We start from the raw sequence: 21,242 nt of genomic DNA, 5'->3' as shown, positions 1-21,242 counted from the left end.
GTCCTAACACATGGATCGCTTGTTCTGAATAACTACATAACATTTGCGGCATGCAACAGAGGTGTGCCCAGCTGTTTGTACGTGTCGTGATTGATCAGTGAGACTGCAGCTCCGGTATCGAGCTGGAATGGTATCACTTTGCCGTTAATGTCCAAGTCTACAAAAAGTTTATTGTCCTGCTGACGACAAGAGCGACTGTCTCGTGCAACGTGAACTGACACTGGTACAGAATCACTTGGGACTTGACGGGATTTCCGGCGATGTCGACGCACACGATTTGTGGGACGAACACAGTCACTGTTAGAGAGATTGGCACTGGGCGGAGTGGCATGAACTATATGAATTTCCATAGGCAAAGTTTCATGAGCCTGAGTATCCTTGGTTCGATTCCGATTCCGGCGCGAAGCAAAGGGCCTGGAATGGTTTTGAGCTTCCGATCGGAGCTTTTTCTGTCAAACACTTTGAACATGTCTTGTTTTATTACAGAAAAAGCAAACAGCCTGGCGTGACGGGCAATTCTCACGCGAATGTCGAGTAGCACACCACGGGTATGATTTCACTGCATTTGCATGCCGGCGTGGGACATGTGGCTGAGACCCAGGCGGCTTTGGCGCGGCCGGGCGCGAGGACTGTTTACTGTTCCGTGCAGCTCGCCCGCTGGGCCGGTTAACCTGACACATGGGTGGCGAAGTTTCAAATGATTCCTGAGCAAAGTCAAATGTGTCCTGCCGATCCAATATGTCCATCACTTGTTGAAGGGAGGGATTGACTAGTTTCAAAATCTGTTCCCGTATACGAACATCAGAAACGTTCTGTGCAATTGCATCATGTACCATAGTATCTGAATAAAGGAGTCCACATTGACTCTCAAAAGCACAATCCCTAGTAAGGCCTTGCAAGGTTGCAACCCACTCCCGATTAGTCTGACCTGCTGTACGTTTTGTACGAAAGAAGGTATACCGTTTGGCAACTACATTGACTGATTCTTTGAAATATGCATCTAATGCAGACAAAATTTCGTCGTAGGATAGAGTTGCCACGTCGCATCGGGGAAATAATTTGACTATCACACGGTACGTTAGGACGCCGACGGACGAAAGGAGAAAAGGCTGCCGCTCATTACCTTGAATTCTGTAGGCGGCGACATGGAATCCAAATTGGCGTGACCACTCCGTCCAGCTTCCCAGCGCAGCATCAAAAGGACGAAAAGTTGGTGCAACTGCGTGTTGTGGCTGCGGTAGCGGTGAAGCGGCGGCTGCCGCATCGTTTTGCATTGCTCGTTGACCCTGGACGAGCTGTCCAAGGGCATCCAGCAAGGCCTGCGTCTGCTGATTCTGTAAGCGATAAAATTCGGACAGTACATCTGGAGATTTTGGCAAAGCCATTACACAAGTAAATCAGGGCAGTATAGTTACGAACGCGATCCCATCCTCGTCGCCAACTGTTGTGGACTGGCAAGACAGCCAATCCACTAGGATGAAGCCGAAAGGCACGCGTTTAAGCTCACGCAGGCTGGCGTGAGGTCTGAAACAGGACACGGATTTTAGACTTCAGAAAAAAACGTACGTAGTTTCTGGAATACTTAACTTTAATCCATAATTGGTGAACATCGCTCTTGACGGTACATGTTTTACAGCGTCAATAGTAACTGGTAATGGCGCCTTGCTAGGTCGTGGCAAATGACGTAGCTGAAGGCTATGCTAACTATCGTCTCGGCAAATGAGAGCGTAATTTGTCAGTGAACCATCGCTAGCAAAGTCGGCTGTACAAGTGGGGCGAGTGCTAGGAAGTCTCTCTAGACCTGCCGTGTGGCGGCGCTCGGTCTGCAATCACTGATAGTGGCGACACTCGGGTCCGACGTATACTAATGGACCGCGGCCGATTTAATTCTACCACCTAGCAAGTGTGGTGTCTGGCGGTGACACCACATTTTTCATACCTTTGCATAGGTGTTTAATATGCCCCCCGCACCCCTTCAGATGCATGGCATATGTCAATGCAGTATTCAAATTGTTCCCACACTGTAGCGAGGATGTCTAGAGTTACTTATTAGACAGCTAGTGTCTCAGTTCACGCATTGTTGTTGGTAATGGAGGCACATAAACAAAGTCTTTTATAAACACCCACATGCTGTTAGGTGCGGTGACTTTGGAGCCCACGATGTTTCTGAATCGCTCGGTCCAGTGCGACCGATCCATTCTTAATTAGCCCATTGATTTAAAAATTTCCCCACTTCCAGATGCCAGTGTGGCGGTGGCCCATCCTGTTGGTAAATGAAGTCGTTCGAATGAGTCTCCAACTGTGGGAAAAGAAAGTTCTCAAGTATACCGAGATATAAGCTTCCTGTAACAGTGTCGTCGCTAAAGAAAAATGGACGATACACCTTTTCCCGTGAAACTGCACGATGTACATTAAATTTTGGAGAGTCCTTCTCACGTTGTACAACTTCATGTGGTTTTTCCGTACTCCATACTCTTACATTATGACGGTTCACTTTCCCATTCAAGTGGAACGCTGCCTCGTCACTGAACTCTAAGCCTGGAAGTGAACTGTTATCCTCCATCTTGCCAAGAACGAAATTACAGAACTCCACACGTTCTTGTTTGTCACCTTCACGAAGAGCTTCTAGTAGTTGAATTTTGTGTAGTGTAAACGTCGACGCAGCACACGCCAGATGGGCATGAGAGGCATGTTGAGCATCGAGCTGCACCGCGAACGGATTTCTACGTACTCCTTGTGCAACTATGGTGGATGCGTTCAATGTCTGTGTCAGACACTAGGGGACGGCCGGCGATTTGCCTTTACACAAACTACTTGTTTCTCAGAATTGTTCATGCCATCGTCTAATAGCCTGTGCTACAGGAGGATCCACACCATATATAGTACGAAAGTCACGCTGTACAATTGTTACTGATCCGCACTGCGAAAAACGTAGAACACAAAACGCTTTCCGTTTCCCCGTTTTTACTAGAAAGAAGTGAGAGCACACTGCTGCTACCTAGCAGGAACCATGTAGAACTCGAGCAAAAATGTTCAAATGTGTGTGAAATCTCATGGGACTTAACTACTAAGGTCATCAGTCCCTAAGCTTACACACTGCTTCACCTAAATTATCCTAAGGACAAACACACACATCCATGCTCGAGGAAGTACTCGAACCTCCACCTGGACCAGCCGCACAGTCCGTGACTGCAGCGCTTCGGACCGCTCGGCTAATCCCGCGCGGCTAGAACTCGAGCGTTTGCTCTTTCCAACAGTACGTTGTTCACGCACATATCTCAAATAATATAATATTTATGACGTTTTTAAATCGGATATGATTTGTTTTGATACACCCCTATGTCTACTTGGAATAAACTCCCGTACTGTATATGTGAGTAAACTGTCGACTGCCTGTTTGTTGCTAGAATGTTAAAAGTCACGTAATTTCGATCTGTGAAGAATTTTATCGTGCAAACTCTTTTGACAGCTGGATTTACAGTTTATTGGTAGTCAGTGAGATTAGCTGTGTTTCATTGATATTATAATTTTGTTATGGCTTGTATTATGAAACTGGAAATCGTTTTCGCCTATTGTTTGTCTTTTTTTTGTTCGCTTTTTCCGAAATGTCAATAAAATTTCCTAGATAATTTTTTACATTTGCGATCGATTTTTTCGTTGAGAATATCATTTGAACAGTTTTTTTCGGGCATTTCTATACCTGTAATTCATCTAAGACGTTCGGAGCATGTACTTTTCGTATTTTGTGTAGAACTTTGCATAGCATTAGAGATGCCGTGATAAGCCAAAACATTATAACTACTACCCAATGCGACGTTGGATGTCGACTGCTGGCGCTGCGGACACATTACGCGATACTAAAAGCATATAAGCGGAGCAGACACAGACGGGGGATCATCATAGCAAAGATACGGGCAACAAATGGGGAAATGCATTGAGATAACAGACTTTGAAAAAGAACAGATTATTATTGTGCAGAGCCTGTGAAAGAGGGGAGGGGAGGGGAGGGGAGGGAGGGAGGGAGAGAGAGAGAGAGAGAGAGAGAGAGAGAGAGAGAGAGAGAGAGAGAGACAGAGAGAGAGAGAGCCAGCGAGTTGTAATGGTGACAGTTCCGGACGGTAGGCTAGGAGCATTTCAGCAATTTATCATCATTAGCATAGGTGACAGCACCAAAAGTGATTTACACATTTAACCAAAAAAGAACTCGCGTGTGCAACTATTTACCCAATGGAATCAATCAACGGCCCAGACTACACACGGATACAGTTCCCCACAGTCGTTTAATGAACAAAGTAAGAGCATATGGACTATCAGACCAATTGTGTGCTTGGATTGAGGAGTTCCTAGATAACAGGACGCAGCATGTTATTCTCAACGGAGAGAAGTCTTCCGAAGTAAGAGTGATTTCAGGTGTGCCGCAGGGGAGTGTCGTAGGACCGTTGCTATTCACAATAAACATAAATGACCTGGTGGATGACATCGGAAGTTCACTGAGGCTTTTTGCGGATGATGCTGTGGTGTATCGAGAGGTTGTAACAATGGAAAATTGTACTGAAATGCAGGAGGATCTGCAGCGAATTGACGCATGGTGCAGGGAATGGCAATTGAATCTCAATGTAGACAAGTGTAATGTGCTGCGAATACACAGAAAGATAGATCCTTTATCATTTAGCTACAAAATAGCAGGTCAGCAACTGGAAGCAGTTAATACCATAAATTATCTGGGAGTACGCGTTAGGAGTGATTTAAAATGGAATGATCATAGAATGTTGATCGTCGGTAAAGCAGATGCCAGACTGAGATTCACTGGAAGAATCCTAAGGAAATGCAATCTGAAAACAAAGGAAGTAGGTTACAAAACGCTTGTTCGCCCACTGCTTGAATACTGCTCAGCAGTGTGGGATCCGTACCAGATAGGGTTGATAGAAAAGATACAGAAGATCCAACGGAGAGCAGCGCGCTTCGTTACAGGATCATTCAGTAATCGCGAAAGCGTTACGGAGATGATAGATAAACTTCAGTGGAAGACTCTGCATGAGAGACGCTCAGTAGCTCGGTACGGGCTTTTGTCAAAGTTTCGAGAACATACCTTCACCGAAGAGTCAAGCAGTATATTGCTCCTTCCTACGTATATCTCGCGAAGAGACCATGATGATAAAATCAGAGAGATTAGAGCCCACACAGAGGCATACCGACAATCCTCCTTTCCACGAACAATACGAGACTGGAATAGAAGGGAGAACCGATAGAGGTACTGAAGGTACCCTCCGCCACACACCGTCAGGTGGCTTGCGGAGTATGGATGTAGATGTAGATGTAGATGTAGATCTCCAAAACGGAGAAGCTGGCCCAATGTTGATGTGGTACTGTCGCGAGCATCTACGGAGAGAGGCAGAAGGACATTGAAACTACCGCTAGGCGCTGAAAGGCTGGACGGACACGACTCTTCTCAGAATTTGGGATCGGACGGAGGCTTGTCTACTCTGTAAAGTACACAGAAGGTGATGTGTGATATCTCGGCCGAAAGAGCACAATGCTGGTGCACGCACAAGAGCGTAGTAGCACACAGTTCATGGTACATTGTTGAAGCTCCGCAGCAGACCACTCTACACGTTAACCCAAGGACATCGTCAATTACGACTGAAGTGGGCACGAGACCGTCGGGCTTCGGTCGTTGATCAATGGAAACGATTCCGCTCTTTGGTTAGACTATGTCGATGGACGTCTCCACAAACGCCGTCATCAAAGTGAACGGCGGCTCGAAACGTGCAGCGCACAACTAACGCAGGCTGATGGGAGCAGCATTATGCTATGGGAGACATTCTCTAGCGCTTGCATGGGATCTCTTGTAGTAACGGAAGATACGCTTACAACTGTGACCCACCTGCACTCCTACATGCTTGATGTCTTCCCCGACGGTGATGTCATCTTTCAGCCAAAAAAAAAAAAAAAAAAAGTTCAAATGTATGTGAAATGGGACTTAACTGCTAAGGTCATCAGTTCCTAAGCTTACGCACTACTTAACCTAAATTATCCCAAGGACAAACACACACACCCATGCCCGAGGGAGGACTCGAACCTCCGCAGGGATCAGCCGCACAGTCCATGATTGCAGCGTCCGAGACCGCTCGGCTAATCCCGCGCGGCTATCTTTCTGCAGTATAATTCTCCATGCTCGAAGCCAGAGCTGTGTTACAGTGGTTTGAAGAGCATTATAGTGAATTCACGTTCATGTCTTGATGACCAATTACGCCTGATGTGAATCCTATTGAAACCATATATGTCGCTATCGGGTGCCATCGCTCCCTCCCCATTATGTACACAAATTACATGACCTTTGCATAGACGTTTAATGCCACAAACCACCAAAAACCTATCACTGTCGGATCACTGACAGTGGTGTATTTCGTTGCAAAGATGGACAGACAAGCTATTAATGAGGAGGTCATGTTTTTCTCAATGAACTAATCAATCCTAAACATAAGAGTCATCCAGAAAAATTTATTGACATCTTGGATAATGAAAACTAAAAAGGCACACAGTAAAAGAAAACGAAAAAAAACTGTAGATACAAGTTATAATAAAATTATAATATCACATAAACACAACTAACATCACTGACTAGCAACGATTACGCTGTAATAAACCGCCAATCTACACTCTTGCTCATAAATTAAGGATAATGCTGATACATGGTGAAACAACACTCTGGTGTGCGGTTTGCAGGTTTAAATCACCTCGGGGTATGACCATGCAGTGCATTTGACCTGCGGTCGTCGCACGGTGGCGATCGCAGCAGTCCACATACGCAGAGGTGTGTTGGTGCATGTCAGAGTACGGTGCAGCAAGTACGAGGTGCATTCAAGTCTAAGGCCTCCGATTTTTTTTCTCCGGACTGGAAAGAGATAGAAACATGCGCATTGTTTTAAAATGAGGCCGCGTTCATTGTCAATACGTCCCAGATATGGCAGCACCGTACGGCAGATGGAATTTTACCGACAGTGGCGAGAATGAGAACTGTTTTAAATACTTAAAATGGCGACGTTTTCCTTACTTGAACAGCATGCAATCATTCGTTTTCTGAATTTGCGTGGTGTGAAACCAATTGAAATTCATCGAAAGTTGAAGGAGACATGTGGTGATGGAGTTTTGGATGTGTCGAAAGTGCGTTCGTGGGTGCGCCGGTTAAATGAAGGCAGAACATCGTGTGACAACAAACCGAAACAACCTCGGGCTCGCACAAGCCGGTCTGACGACATGATCGACAAAGTGGAGAGAATTGTTTTGGGGGATTGCCGAATGACTGTTGAACAGATCGTCTCCAGAGTTGGCATTTCTGTGGGTTCTGTGCACACAATCCTGCATGACGACCTGAAAATGCGAAAAGTGTCATCCAGGTGGGTGCCACCAATGCTGACGGACGACCACATGGCTGCCCATGTGGCATGTTGCCAAGCAATGTTGACGCGCAACGACAGCATGAATGGGACTTTCTTCTCGTCGGTTGTGACAATGGATGAGACGTGGATGCCATTTTTCAATTCAGAAACAAAGCGCCAGTCAGCTCGATGGAAGCACACAGATTCACCGCCACCAAAAAAATTTCGGGTAACCGCCAGTGCTGAAAAAATGATGGTGTCCATGTTCTGGGACAGCGAGGGCGTAATCCTTACCCATTGCGTTCCAAAGGGCACTACGGTAACAGGTACATCCTACGAAAATATTTTGAAGAACAAATTCCTTGCTGCACTGCAACGAAAACGTCCGGGAAGGGCTGTGCGTGTGCTGTTTCACCAAGACAACGCACCCGCACATCGAGCTAACGTTACGCAACAGTTTCTTCGTGATAACAACTTTGAAGTGATTCCTCATGTTCCCTACTCACCTGACATGGCTCCTAGTGACTTTTGGCTTTTTCCAACAATGAAAGACACTCTCAGTGGCCGCACATTCACCAGCCGTGCTGCTATTGCCTCAGCGATTTTCCAGTGGTCAAAACAGACTCCTAAAGAAGCATTCGCCGCCGCCATGGAATCATGGCGTCAGCGTTGTGAAAAATGTGTACGTCTGCAGGGCGATTACGTCGAGAAGTAACGCCAGTTTCATCGATTTCGTGTGAGTAGTTAATTAGACAAAAAATCGGAGGCCTTAGAACTTGAATGTACCTCGTAAGTGTGCAGTCGTTTTCAGACGTGCTAATGGTGACTGTGTGTTGAAAATGGCTCAAAGAACACATATTGATGACGTTATGAGGGGTGGGATACTAGGGCGACTGGAGGTTGGTCAACCACAGCCAGGGCCCTCCGTGTGCCACAAAGAGTGATTTCAAGATTATGGCAACGATTTCAGCAGACAGGAAACGTGTCCAGGCGCTACAGTACGAGACGTCCAAAGTGTAAAACACCACAAGAAAACCACTATCTCACCATCAGTGCCCACAGACGGCCGCGGAGTACTGCAGGTAGCCTTGCTCCGGACCTTACTGCAGCCACTGGAACAGTTCTCCGGACACACAGTCTACAGACGACTGAACAGACAAGGTTTATTCGTCCAGAGACCTGCAAGGTGCATTCCACTGACCTCTGGTCACATGAGAGCCCGTAAAGCCTGGTGCCAAGAACACAGTACATGGTCATTGGAACAGTGGTCCCAGGTTATGTTCACAGACAAGTCCAGGTATAGTCTCAACAGTGATTCTCTCCGGTTTTCATCTGGCGTGAACCAGGGACCAGATACCAACCTCTTAATGCCCTTGAAAGGGACCTGTATGGAGGTCGTAGTTTGATGGTGTAGGGTGGGTTATGATTGGTGCACGAACACCCCAGCATGTCTTTGACAGAGGAACTGTAACAGGTCAGGTGTATCGGGACGTCATTTTTCCCGAGTGTGTCGGCCTTTTTAGGGGTGGAGTGGGTCCCACCTTCCTCCTAATGGATGATAACGCACGGCCCCACCGAACTGTCATCATGGGGGAGTACCTTGAAACAGAATATATCAGACGATTGGAGTGGACTGCCTGTTGTCCAGACCTAAACTGCATCGAGAACGTGTGGAATGCTCTCGGTCGACGTATCGCTGCACATCTTCAAACCCCTACGACACTTCTGGAGCTCCGCCAGGCACTGGTGCAGGAATGGGAGGCTCGACCACTTGATCCAAAGTATGCCAACCCATTGTGCGGCCTGTGTACGTGTGCATGGTGGCCATATCCCATATTGATGGCGAGGTACAGGCGCAGGAAACAGTGGCGTTTTGTAGCACATGTGTTTCGGGACGGTTTTCTCAACTTATCACCAATACTGTGGACTTACAGATCTGTGTCGTGTGTGTTCACTATGTACCTATGCTATTAGCGCCAGTTTTGTGTAGTTCCACGTTGTTGGCACCACATTCTGCAGTTGTCCTTAATTTATGAGTGTAGTTATCAAAAGCATTTATCGGGAAGAATTCAACACAAGTAGAGATTACGTGAGTGATAGCAGTTTAGAAACAAACAAGCAGTCGACAGTTGACTCACTGACGTAATATGGGCGTCTATTCTTACTAGACATAAGTGAATATGTAAACCGACGTTCATGTAGTCGTACAACTTTTATAAATGTGAGTAGACTCACCAACGGTAACATCTACAGATTTACTTGAGAAAGGCGCTGCAGCCGAAACAGGCTTGTAGTAAGGGAGAAGGAAGAAGATCTATCCGCTGCTTGTCTGGGATCATTCATCATAAAATGAATGTTGTTTTCTTGCGCTACCTGTATACACTGAACGATAAACTACAGAATCTATAGGGCTCGGTCCTCCCACTGCCTAATTCCGACAATAGCTAGTGGGCGATTCTTCTTCTTATACGAGACGCAGCGCGATACACTCGCAAAAAACGGTGGTCTTATAAGGATCTCAGTGTAAATTAGCATATTCTGTTTTATAGCAGCGCAGGTAGCGCGTGTGCCGAGATGGAAGCACGCACGCGGTGTAAATGGCCAATGTGTCGAAACCTATTGAGCTAGGAAGGGGTGAGAGTGAGAAATAAAGAGTGTTAAATGACGCTGCTATAAAACAAAATATGCTAATTTACACGGAGATCCTTATAAGACCACAAGAACATTATTGTACGAACAGTAATAAAGTTGAGGCTTAACCAAGCTGTGATGAAAGTAGGAGACGATGATAGAGATAAGCGAATGGGTCTCGTATAGTCAAAAATATACAGTAACAAGAGTGGGTAAGAACAATGTCTTCATAAAATATAAAACTGGGTAAACGAAGACGTAGGCACAAATAAAGTGTATTAGAATTTTGATGTATGAACAATTCGTAAAGGTTGCCGGTTATATGTATAATATAGGTTTGTATGCGAGCAAGAGGCAGCTGGTCACTCAGTAAATTTCCATCCCTGAGCTTTGGGTTTTTGAGGATCTCTAATTCTTCCCGAAGATCCAATTTGCACCCACACTACTGCAGGAAAGCCAGCAAAATGAGATGAATCTCTGAACAGGAACAACAATAAGTTCTGGACTACCACAATTACTGTCTCGAAATGAGTTTACCAGATTGTGACGTACAGTGAAAAGTTATAATTAAACTGGAAGAAGTCTTGAGGATGTGACTTGTCTATAGAAACAAGCCTAGAGATTAATATCTCATCAATGTCAAGGTGATTTGAGGCACAGCACAGGCTCGGTAACGCAAAATTCGCCAAAACACGTACATCTGGTTGCCTCGATACGTTTCTGAACCCTCCTCATCGCTAATAACCATCTACCGTGTTATCTATTCTGACACACTGTTCAGTGATTTCGCAAAGCACAACGCTTACACTCGTCTACAGAGTGTTAGACGATATCTGTCTTCTAATTATGAAGCAGTGAAGAAGGAGTATTCGATGGCAAATAAAAAAAATAAAATAAAATTTAAAATAACTCTTTTATCGGGAAACAACTTTGAAAGTAAAATCATGTCATTGCACCGTCTCAGGTATCCTTTACGCACTTAGTCCATTTCTCGGCAAACTTTGTGGTATCATCCACATCCATACATTCATCGCCTTCACATCCTTGTCATATGTCGAGAACTTGAATTCAAGTGCTTTTGGTCATCGCAGGAGGAGGAACAGAGGAGATCAGTGTTTAACGTCCCATCGACAACGAGGTCATTGGAGATAGAGCACAAGCTCGGTTTAAGGAAGGAGAGGGAAGGAAATCGGCAGTGCCCTTTTGAAGGAACCATCACGGCATTTACCTGAAGCGATTTAGGGAAATCACGAAAAACGTAGATCAGGCCGGCTGGACACGGGCTTGAACAGTCGTCCTCCCGAATGCGAGTCCAGTGTGCTAACCACTGCGCCACCTCGCCGGGTGGTCATCGGAACAAAGAGGTGAACATCATCGTGATTACTCAAACAAATCAAAACCGAGTGTTGAAAGCACAGCATCGCTTTCCGAGCATTTTCCTGAAGGAGAATCACACCGCTCGAGAGCTTTCCTCTCTCTTCGTTCTTATTTTGGATTTCACATCACGCAGTAGCTTACAGCCGTTGTTGCTATTCACCATTTGAGCTTGAGAAATGTAATGAATTCTTCGCTCATGAGTCTCGATGTTTCTGTTGTTCTTCTAAGTGGATGACCTGCCCGAGTGGTCATCGTCGCAGGCTGATGGGCATGTCAGCTTTTAACGCAATGTATGTACCGTCATTTGAGCTTTCTTTGCTCCATAGGGTCAAACTTTCCTCCATTTGCAAAAAAAAAAAAAAAGTTTCTTTGGTTCATAGATGCTACACTACTTGCTGTATATCTGTGAACAATGTTCTCTATGAAAGGTAGCACTTACAGGTTGGCATCCTTGCTTGTATATTCAGTTGTCGGCCATTTTGAATTTTTAACAAGCATCTTAGTAAAGACGTTCACAAGTGTGGAAAAATCTGTGTTTCACAGTGTGAACTGGTCACAGTGAAGGTCAGTCACCATTATTTTAATTACTCAGAACGTCTAGCTGCTGACAAGTATCGTAGTTTTTCGTTTGATGGACTATTGTTTGTGTCATTGTCAATTTACTGTTGTAGATTACGAAATTTCTTACTTTGGGAGTGGTTCACCAAGTTTATACTACCAAGACTCAAAAAGTTCGAAGGAAAGAAAGTAGTTACCTGTGACAATTTGTCCCAACATTTGACAACTTATGTTCTAGAGACTTAGAGAAAGCTTTTGACTATGTTGACTGGAACACTCTCTTTCAAATTCTGAAGGTGGCAGGGGTAAAATACAGGGAGCGAAAGGCTATTTACAATTTGTACAGTAAGCAGTGGTCGGGAAGTGAGTGAGACAGGATTGTAGCCTCTCCCCGATGCTATTCAATCTGTATATTGAGGAAGCAGTAAAGGAAACAAAAGAAAAGTTCAGAGTAGGTTTTAAAATCCATGGAGAAGAAATAAAAACTTTGAGGTTCACCGATGACATTGTAATTCTGTCAGAGACAGCAAAGGACTTGGAAGAGCAGTTGAACGGAATGGACAGTGTCTTGAAAGGAGGATATAAGATGAACATCAACAAAAGCAAAACAAGGATAATGGAATGTAGTCGAATTATGTCGGATGATGCTGAGGGAATTAGATTAGGATTTGAGGCACTTAAAGTAGTAAAGGAGTTTTGCTATTTGGGGGGCAAAATAACTGATAATGGTCGAAGTAGAGAGGATAGAAACTGTAGACTGGCAATAGCAAGGAAAGCGTTTCTGAAGAAGAGGAATTTGTTAACATCGAGTATAGATTTAAGTGTCAGGAAGTCGTTTCTGAAAGTATTTGTATGGAGTGTAGCCATGTATGGAAGTGAAACATGGACGATAAATAGTTTGGACAAGAAGAGAATAGAAGCTTTCGAAATGTGGTGCTACAGAAGAATGCTGAAGATTAGATGGTAGATCACATAACTAATGAGGAGGTATTGAATAGAATTGGGGAGAAGAGGAGTTTGTGGCAAAATTTCACCAGAAGAAGGGATCGGTTTGTAGGACATGTTCTGAGGCATCGAGGGATCACCAATTTAGTACTGGAGGGCTGCGTGGAGGGTAAAAATCGTAGAGAGAGACCAAGAGATGAATACACTAAGCTGATTCAGAAGGATGTAGGCTGCAGTAGGTACTGGGAGATGAAGAAGCTTGCACAGGATAGAGTAGCATGGAGAGCTGCATCAAACCAGTCTCAAGACTGAAGACCACAAGAACAACAACATGTTCTAGAGTCCTGTGGTGAGAATAACATTTCGTTCATCTGTCTACCAGCTAACAGTACTCACATTACAGAGCCTTTGGACACTTCTTTCTTCGTGCCCATGAAAGATAAAGGTCCTTATAGAGTGGAATAGTAGCAAGCAAGGTTTCAAAGACACTGTCTTGCAGAAACAGCATTTCCCATTTGTGTTAAGGAGATTAATGGATATAGTTGGCAAGAATTAAGCAAAGAACCTAATGTCAGGTTTCCAAAAGTGCAGCATTTATCCAGTCAATGTTGATGAAATTCTTTGCCGTCTTCCGTCACGAACTTGTCACAAAATTGCGGTACGGGACTCTTTCATTGAAGCCCTTGAGAATAAGAGAACTGAATGGACTACTGGTGTTGCCAGTAACACAGGAAGAAAGAAGCTTTCAGTGTGGCAGTGTGGCAGTAATACAGAAAAAGGTTTTGAAGAAATACAGAAGAAGTCACAAAAATCAAGAAAGTAGTTCAGGAGAAGATTCGGAAGCCATCTCTCTCAGAGATTCTTCTGAAGATGAGGATTATCTGAGATCTCAAGTGAGGTCACCATCACCTGTAGAGTTTGAAGTGGATGAAACTCAGTTACTAACCAGGCCGAAGAAGAAAAGTCCAGAATTTAGTGAAATTGTGCACATTGAGGGCCAGTATGTGATCTTCAAATATGAGGGGCAGTATTTTCCTGGATTAATTACTGATGCAAGCGATGATGGAGCTACAATAAGTTCAATGCAAAAGTCTCAGAAATCGTGGAAGTGGCCAATGCCGAAAGATGAAATGAAGTATGACTTCGATGAAATAATTTGCACCATTCAGCCTCCAAAGCAGATAAGCAAACGTGGCTTATTCTCCATACCACAGCTTGAGGGATATTGGATCTATTAACTCACGATATAGGCTACATTTTGTGTTAAATCTTTAATTTGTTAAACTATTTTGGTAATAAAATTTGTTTCTGCTAACGAGATTGTTATTTTAATTAATTCTGATGGTCAATCATTGCTCCAGTACTCTGTAATCATTATTTCTTTAGTAATTGCTTTATTCCCTTTCATTCTTATGGTCAAACATAACTCCAGACCTCTGTAATCCTCATTTTTAATGAAATTTAGGCATCCGGTGCAAGATATCCCCAGGGCAATGAAACTTTGCACCACTTTCTTAAAAATCAATAAACAATAGAAATAAAAGGTTATTTTAAGAGATATAAATACAGATTACTTTGCAAAAGACTGTTGTAACCAATCAAATCATTTTGAGAAACAAAACATTAAGGAACCCCTGTTTTTAAACTATTTTCTTAAAAAATCTGTACAAAGTGGCGCAAAGTAAGCTCAAATGACGGTACTTCAAAGTTTTCCGCTCACTGAGATAGTTACGTTCTGTTCAAAAATGGCTCTGAGCACTATGGGACTTAACATCTGTGGTCATCAGTCCCCTAGAACTTAGAACTACTTAAACTTAACTAACATAAGGACATCACACACATCCATGCCTGAGACAGGATTCGAACCAGCGACCGTAGCGGTCACGCGGTTCCAGTCTGAAGCCCCTAGAACCGCACGGCCACACCGGCCGGCTTACGTTCTGTAAATGATCCCTTCAGCTTTAGTCTCATTACGTCGTAGAAGACGAATCACTCCTCCCTTTTCTTCCTTGGCGCATACGAACAACAGCGCAGTCATTATAAGTTGCTCCAAAATGACTGCGAATACAGTTATTCACTAGATCAACAAAGCTAATTCACAAGGAAAACTGTGCGATGAAGTGATATCATTATGGAGAAAATGCTGCCAACCTATTGAGCAGAAGAAATTGCATCGGACTCGTAGAACAGGCTTGTCTTTCACAGTGAGTTTTTTTTTTAATGGAATAACTACAAACATTATCCGATACTGTGAAAAATAATAATAAAATTGTAATAAATTAAAGTTTTATTGTTTTGCAGTTGTTTCATTTTATACGAAAAGAATGGTGCTGAGTCTTAATGCTTAGAGGCGATTTTACAATCACAATAATGATGGAACCTGCAAGAAACTGGATTTTCTACAACATATGTATTCAGCTAAAGGGTGCCGTATAACTTAACAACGTTAACTCGTGGTGCTTTCTGGAAAACAAAGCATAGTGTGTAGTGTGTAGAATGTTGTGATCGCATATGTTTATTGTTGAGGCCATTTGCAGGTGAATTTTCATTCAGAATAAAGAATGTATATTCTGGAACGAAAAATGTAAATCTCTTGGTAATTACAGAACGGGATGTAAAACGTCCATATAATACACCAAGAATCTTGCAATCTGAGAGTCTTCCCTGGAAGAGCGGACTTCTAGAAGCACAGAACATTTAAATACATTTATCCATGTATAAGAAGAGACAGTCCGATATTATTTAGGGACTCTTACAATCGATGCCTACTTTCAGATGGTGAAAGCGATAAGTAAGATTTGTTATGTAACACAAAGAAGAAAGAAGTCAAGTATAAATACGATCTCTTTAATAGCTTCGAGAACACTTCTTCCACATTTATGAAAATAGTGCACACTTTTCGCTTCAGGTGAAGTACACGTAGTCCATGACCGTAAAAGGTATTTTTGCTAACATTATGAAAACTTTGAATGACATATACAGAAAATTTCTAACAAATAACCAAATTATTTTCTGTAGGAGAATTTGGCAAAAGTGAGTTAAACACTCATTAAGAGCACGGAAAAATATTACACATAGTTTCCAATTTATCTCGCTGAATGGATGCTTTACACCGCTACAAAGACTGGGAGAAATCTCTTTTTAGACACAGAAGTACCTGTGTTCCTCCACCTGACTCGCCATTTTATTACTGCATAGCATGAAACAAGTGCATGTCCTTCAGCTGTACGGGGTAGCGTGTAGGAAGTCATGCTTTATAGGTTTCGGATATGCACGAGAAAGCGCTGAGAGACGGCAGAGCGTTAATACGCTGGTCCCGTTGTTGTCACCCCCATCTCCGCCCCCCACCCCCCCATATCACCGACCCCTTCTCCACCCATACACAAGGGTAGCACTAATCCTAGCCCAAATTACCGGATGTACTGTCACCCACGCTCGCCAGTCAAAGCAAGTCGAGCGAGCAAATGCTTCAGACCATGGATCCACGACAGCTATTCAGGCTCAGACCTTGTTACGTCATATTGTACTTGCTCCGTTGGTATTCCTACTAACGCGAACAACACTGGAGTGGTTTCGTGACAATCTGACGTGAACATTTGGCAGCTGCGATCTTAGCTGCCAATTTACCAGCTTTGTGTCGTCGTCGGCTTTCAGCAGCTGTAGTGTGTTGCTTTAAGCCATCTATATTCACGATGCTTGGCTATTTCGAGCGACCGTGCTAGCTCGCCGCTTTGACAGTGAGCATTCGCGATACAAAAAGAGTGGGTAAGTAGCGACATGCAGCGCAGAGAACGAGAAAATTGTACACTGTCTTCCTATTTATAAGCATGCTGTAGTATCATTACTCGCTTCAGATTCGATAATTACTGTTCCTAAGAGCGCAGAGAGTGTTGTGCGCGAGTTTTCGTTTTCGGCAGCACGAGTGTTGCCAGACGCTTACAATATACGATGCCAACCACTGCGTTTCAAAAAAACAAATACAACTTCAGCAACTGTAACTGTGCATTTTGCGTATCAGTGCCTCATCAAATACGTTTGTAAAGTATCGTGAATAATTTAACCTTCTGTATTCGTGCGTGCATCGTGTCGTCGAGGCAGTCATTTACCGCCCTGTGACGGTTACAGTATCAAGAAAACTCAACTAGAAAATAATTCATCGAGCATTCTATTCGAGAGAAACCGTAGACGGTGTACAATCCAAGTGTCAAGATGTCATTAGGCAACCGCATCGCACATGGACAGGTCTACTACACCTATACAAATGAAAAATATTGCCGGCATCTGCATCTGACGAAAGCAGTATGCAAGATGAACTTTCCCACTTACAAACAGTGTTTGAAGACGATGGGTACTCTCCACAATAAATACAGAGGGCACTGAAAATGAAACCGAAAGAGGCCACAAAGAAAGCAGAAGAGGATGAAGAAAACTTTAAATTGGTGTCCTTCCTGCCATATGTGGGTAGCCTCTCATCAAAATTAGGACGGATTCTCGGCAGACACAAAGTAAAAGTGATTTTTCGTCCTCCATCCAAGACAGCTCCACTCGTGGGCGCCGTCAAAGATGCTCCGAAAATCTGGAGTTTACAAAATTCCATGTGAATGTGGCCTTTCTTACATCGGACAAACAACTCATACTGTCCAAGAAAGATGTACAGAACACCGGAGGTACACACGGCTTTTACAACCTAACTAGTCGGCAGTGGCAGAGCACTGTATTGATAATGGTCGCAGTATGTTGTACGACAACGTCGAAATTTTGGCAACTACATCATCCTTTTGGGACTCGATAGTGAAGGAGGCAATTTAAATTCGCTTGACGACGAATTTAATAAATAGAGATAGTGGTTTCAATCTTGATAAACCATGGAATCCGGCACTTGCTGTAATAAACTCACAAAGACATCGTCACAGTGCAGCTTACAATGATACATCGATATGCCAACACAGATCGACTGCGGAGTCATAGATACAACTCGCGCATTATGCACGTCTCTGCCGCCGACCAACGTCTCTGGCGCATTTGCATCTGTGGCCGCATGCGCAGTCGCGCGTTACACGAGTATAAAGGGACGAAGCGAGCACTGGAGCGGCAGTCTTGCGGCACACTCTGAAGATGGCTGAACGTTATACGGCCGAAATATTAGAAGAAGAAGGAGATTTCTTGCTGCTGCATACCCGAAACTTAATGGAACACTCAGGTCCATCTGTTTGTACGAGTATGCGCACCTGTGTGTGTGACTTTGAATTTTGAAGGACGCCGGAATTTCGTCACGTCGTAACCATAGTCAAATCCAAAGAGGAAAGCAGGGTCACTAATGAAGTACAACACTTAGCACTGAAAGTACGTGTATTGCGAACACCAACGTACAACCAGATCAGAACCTAAATGTTGGGCGGAGAGTGCTGCTATTCATACAAATTTGAAATGTCCCAGAATATACAAACATTAAAATTATGACGAATTCGGAGAGTCTTCCACAAATTATACATATTAAATGTCCCAATACACCACTGGCCATTAAAATTGCTACACCAAGAAGAAATGCAGACGATAAACGGGTATTCATTGGACAAATATATTATAGTAGAACTGACATGTGATTACATTTTCACGCAGTTTGGGTGCATATATCCTGAGAAATCAGTACCCATAACAACCACCTCTGGCAGTAATAACGGCCTTGATACGCCTGGGCATTGATTCACACAGAGCTTGGATGGCGTGTACAGGTACAGCTGCCCATGCAGCTTCATCACGATACCACAGTTCATCAAGAGTATTGTGAAGAGCCAGTAGCTCGGCGACCATTGACCAGACGTTTTTAGTTGGTGAGAGATCTGGAGAACGTGCTGGCCAGGGCAGCTGTCGAACAATTTCTTTATTAAGAAAGGGCCGTACAGGGCATGCAACATGCGGTCGTGCATTATTCTGCTGAAATGTAGGGTTTCTCAGGGATCGAATGAAGGGTATAGCCACGGGTCGTAACACATCTGAAAAGTAACGTCCACTGTTCAAAGTGCCGTCAATGCGAACAAGAGGTGAGCGAGACGTGTAACAAATGGCACCCCATACCGTCACGCCGGGTGATAAGCCAGTATGGCGATGACGGATGCATGCTTCCACTGTGCGTTCACCGCGATGTCGCCAAACACGGATGCGACCATCATGATGCTGTAAACAAAACCTGGATTCATCTGAAAAAATGACGTTTTGCCATTCGTGCACCCAGGTTCGTCGTTGAGTACATCATCGCAGCACCCCTGTCTGTGATGCAGCGTCAAGGGTAACCGCAGCCATGGTCTACGAGATGATAGTCCATGCTGCTGCAAACGTCGTCGAACTGTTCGTGCAGATAGTTGTTGTCTGGAAAACGTCCCCATCTGTTGCCTCTGGGATCGATATGTGGCTGCACGATGCGTTACAGCCATGCGAATGAGATGCCTGTCATCTGTCTTACGAGCTGAAGGCAGATCTCACCATCCGCAGCATCGTTGACAGAACCGACTGCGGACCTTTGGTGCAGAGCCGGGTGGAGGGTCTGAATCAGAGACTCAGACGGTTTTGTGACCGTGTTGGCTGCAGATTCCTTGACTTGCGCCATAGGGTGGTGGGGTTTCGGGTTCCGCTGAATAGGTCAGGAGTTCACTACACTCAGCTGGCGGCTACACGGGTAGCGGAGGCTGTGTGGCGTGGACTGGGCGGTTTTTTAGGTTAGAAGGCCTCGGGAAAGTACGGGGTGGGCTGCAATCTCAAAGGGTGCATGACAAATACAGGACGTGCTTGGATCAAGGAACAGTCGGAATTGTAGTTGTAAATTGTTGTAGTTGTGCTGGGGAAGTCCCTGAGCTTCAAGCGCTAATAGAAAGCACAGAAGCTGAAATCGTTATAGGTACAGAAAGCTGGCTAAAGCCTGAAATAAGTTCTGCAGAAATTTTTACGAAGTCTCAGACGGTGATCAGGAAAGATAGATTAGGCAGAATTGGTGGTGGAGTGTTTGTGTCTGTCAGTAGTGGTTTATCTTGTAGTGAAGTCGAAGTAGATACTCCGTGCGAATTGGTATGGGTGGAGGTTATACTTAACAACCGAACTAAGTTAATAATTGGCTCCTTCTACCGACCTCCAGACTCCGATGATATAGTTGCGGAACAGTTCAGAGAAAATTTGAATCTCGTAACAAATAAATACCCCACTCATACGGTTATAGTTGGTGGGGACTTCAACCTTCTCTCGATATGCTGGCAAAAATACTTGTTCAAAACCGGTGGTAGGCAGAAAACATCTTCCGAGATTGTCCTAAATGCTTTCTCCGAAAATTATTTCGAGCAGTTAGTCCACGTACCCAAACGAATTGTAAATGGTACCGAAAACACACTTGACCTCCACAAACAATCCAGAGCTGATAGAGAGCATCGTGACTGATACAGGGATTACTGATCACAAGGTCGTTGTAGCTAGGCTCAATACCGTTTCTTCCAAATCCACCAGAAACAAACGTAAATAATTTTATTTAAAAAAGCGGATAAAGTGTCACTAGAAGCCTTCCTAAGAGACAATCTCCATTCCTTCCGAACTGACTTTGTAAATATAGACGAGATGTGGCTCAAATTCAAAGATCTAGTAGCAACAGCAATTGAGAGATTCATACCTCATAAATTCGTAAGAGATGGAACTGATCCCCCGTGGTGCACAAAACCGGTCCGAACTCTGTTGCAAAGGCAACGGAAAAAGCATGCGAAGTTCAGAAGAACGCGAAATCCCGAAGATTGGCTAAAATTTACAGACGCGCGAAATTTGGCACGGACTACAATGCGAGATGCCTTTAATAGGTTCCACAACGAAACATTGCCTCGAAATTTAGTAGAAAATCCGAAGAAATTCTGGTCGTATGTAAAGTACACAAACGGCAAGACGCAGTCAATACCTTCGCTGCGCAGTGGCGATGGTACTGTTACCGACGACTGTGCCGCTAAAGTGGAGTTAATGAACGCAGTTTTCCGAAATTCCTTCACCAGGGAAGATGAATGGAATATTCCAGAATTTGAAACGCGAACAGCTGCTAGCATGAGTTTCTTAGAAGTAGATACCTTAGGGGTTGCGAAGCAACTTAAATCGCTTGATACGGGCAAGTCTTCAGGTCCAGATTGTATACCGATTAGGTTTCTTTCAGATTACGCTGATACAATAGCTTCCTACTTAGCACTCATATACAACCGCTCGCTCACCGATAGATCTGTACCTACAGATTGGAAAATTGCGCAGGTCGCACCAGTGTTGAAGAAGGGTAGTAGGAGTAATCCATCTAACTACAGACCTATATCATTGACGTCGGTTTGCAGTAGGGTTTTGGAG

Source organism: Schistocerca cancellata, chromosome 6, assembly GCF_023864275.1.
Source record: "Schistocerca cancellata isolate TAMUIC-IGC-003103 chromosome 6, iqSchCanc2.1, whole genome shotgun sequence".
Classification (NCBI taxonomy): Eukaryota; Metazoa; Arthropoda; class Insecta; order Orthoptera; family Acrididae; genus Schistocerca; species Schistocerca cancellata.
The sequence above is the reverse complement of the archived record's forward strand: the minus strand, read 5'-3'. Positions refer to the sequence as shown.